We start from the raw sequence: 3,031 nt of genomic DNA on the forward strand, positions 1-3,031 counted from the left end.
GTGATGAAATCCACGGCATTCTTCTTTCATTTTTATGTCACGTTGTGAAAATGGACGAAATCGGACAACATCTACGCCTACTTCCCATAAAGCACAACTTTCATTTCGACTTGATGCGTTCAGTTTCCAGTTCACAAATCAAAACCCAACTAATATAGCGGAATAAAACTTTGCAAAAATAATATATTTGGTGTGTGCCACCTTATGACCAAAAATTGCTTAAGTCCAGTAAAAACTGTTCAAGACCCTAGGTACCGAATATTTAGACCCCGGTACTTATAGTTGACTTTTGATCGAAAACGTCGGTCTATGTGTCATCTATATATATAAAAATAAGTCCAACCAAACTTACACACTACGTAGGCAGTGGTCCATATACGGTTTATATGAAGTTTGGTTGAAATCCGATAACGCATGTGTGTGCGGTGCCTATGTGAAGTGAGTGTGTTTTTGCCGCAGGCTTTTTTTGTACCGCATACAGCATTCATTAGTATTGAATACATTTTGGTCGTTTGTGTATTGGAGACCATTGCACGGAGTGAAGCAAATAGCAATTTGTTATCATTTCTCTTTTCTCTTTAGACGTCATTGGTGATTGATCTTATCATAATCGATTTTTGAAGATATTAATTTCTTCGCATTTTTTGGTGAGTATTTTGATAAAAATAAATTAATTTTCGTTCTAATCATCGTTTTAATTTGAATATTTTGTTAAACAAGTGTTCTGATTATTACAAGTGACATTATCACAAATTTGATATTTTCTGAAAAAAATAAAAAAATTGAGTGAATTTTTTTTTTTTAATGTCCGATCAGTGAGCTAAAAATTACTTGAATTTTTTGGCCAATTTTTAATTGAATTTTGTCACATTTTCAACAGATTTTCGTGTCTTTTCGTAACTTTTTGGTGCTTTTCGAGTGCAGACGATCTCGAACGTTTCATTTTCGCTTCCGAACGGTAAGACAAAAATTATTTCGATTTTTTGGCCAATTTTTAATTGAATTTTGACACATTTTCAGCTTTTCGAGTCCAGAATTTGCTGGATTTCATCAATTTATTACTGAAGTTCTTTATTATCTTTAATTTAGTTTCTTCTAAAAATGCCACGAAGAGCAAGAGCTGACATTGAACGTCGGTCGCGTAGAACGCAAAATAGATCAAACGAAAGGGAAAATCAGTCGCAAGAACAGCGGGAACTAGATATTGCAGATACAAGGGAACTTGCAACACGTTCGGGATCAGATCGTAGGCCGACAAGTGTTAATCAAAATGTTCAAAGGCGTGCCGCACAAATCTACGTTAATGTTGTTTGTTGTTGTTGGTTCTGGATTTAGATATAATCACGCAATTGATAACAGTTTGCATAAGTTTGTGGTTATGCACATAGAATTATGATGCGATAAAATCAGGAAAATCATATTTTGAAATGTCGGAGACTCTTTCATCAATATGTCGTAGACATGTATGTAAAGGTAGAAACAGAGCGTTTGAACTTTATTCAATTCAATCAACGGAAGTTGCGATCAGAAGAGTATATACATCTCCCCGATGCAATAAATAATGATGGAAATGTTGACAATGTTGGACAAGTTGTTATTTTACCAGCAAGTTACACAGGCAGTCCAAGGCACATGCATGAATATGCACAAGATGCCATTTGCGATGTTCGTTTGTATGGTCGACCAGATTTGTTTATTACATTTACATGTAATCCACAATGGGACGAACTCAAGCGATATTTATATGAAGGGCAATCTTCTACAGACGGTCATGACACAACTGGACGAGTATTTAGACAGAAGCTGAAGTCATTGATGGATTTTATTGTTAAACATCAAGTTTTCGGCGAATACGATGTTGGATGTAATCGGTGGAATAGCAAAAGAGAGGATTACCACATGCCCATATGGTATGGTATGGTTAGTCAACAAAATAACAAGCGATCAAATAGATGACATCATCTCAGCAGAAATTCCTGATCAGGAAATCGATCCAGGTTTATTTGATGCTGTTACAAAAAGTATGATTCATAGACCATGTGGTGTTCTAAATATTAATTGGCCACGTATGAAAGGTGGTGAGGCAGTTTGGAGAATATTTTCGTTCCCAATTCATGATCGAAATCCGACAGTTATTCATTTGTCAGTACATTTGCAAAAGGGACAAAGTGGCGTCTTTGGACGTCTCCACGCAGTGCATCCCAGTCATGCTGAATGTTTTTATTTGCGTCTATTATTGATTCATGTTCGTGGGACTACATCTATTTTGAGTTTGAAAAGAGGTAACTGTGTCACACTTTTCGTCAAGCATGTCAGGAATTGCATTTACTGGAAGATGATAATCACTGGCATGCGACACTTAGGGATGCAACAGCAACAGGTTCTCCTCATCAAATACGAACATTATTTGCTATTATTATTGCAACATGTTTTCCATCTGATCCACTGCAATTATGGGAAAATTTTAAGGATTTTATGACCGAAGACATTCTGCATCGAATGCGCCGAATTGCAGGAAATAACTATTTAATGATTACACTTGAAATGTTTAATGAGGCATTGATTATCATTGAAGATATTTGTTCGGTAATTGCAAATAAAGCATTGACACAATAAACCGTGAAAAACAATATGATTTGAATGAGTTGACCACATTTATAAACTTGAATTTGCGTAAATTGAATCCAGAACAGAGACACGCATGTGATACCATAATGGAATCAGTACGAAACGAAACTGGAGGAATGTTTTTTTTAGACGCTTCAGGAGGAACTGGCAAAACATTTCTGATTTCCTTGCTATTAGCGACTATAAGATCACAGAGTAATATAGCATTGGCACTTGCATCATCTGGAATAGCAGCGACGTTATTAGATGGTGGTCGGACAGCCCATTCTGCACTTAAATTACCACTGAATATGAATGTAAATGAAAATCCCACCTGTAATGTTTCCAAAAATTCGGGAATGGACAAAGTCTGCAACAATGCAAATTAAAAGTGTGGAATGAATGTACAATGGCCCATAAGAAA

Source organism: Bactrocera dorsalis, chromosome 2 (genome assembly GCF_023373825.1).
Source record: "Bactrocera dorsalis isolate Fly_Bdor chromosome 2, ASM2337382v1, whole genome shotgun sequence".
In the NCBI taxonomy this organism is placed as follows: Eukaryota; Metazoa; Arthropoda; class Insecta; order Diptera; family Tephritidae; genus Bactrocera; species Bactrocera dorsalis.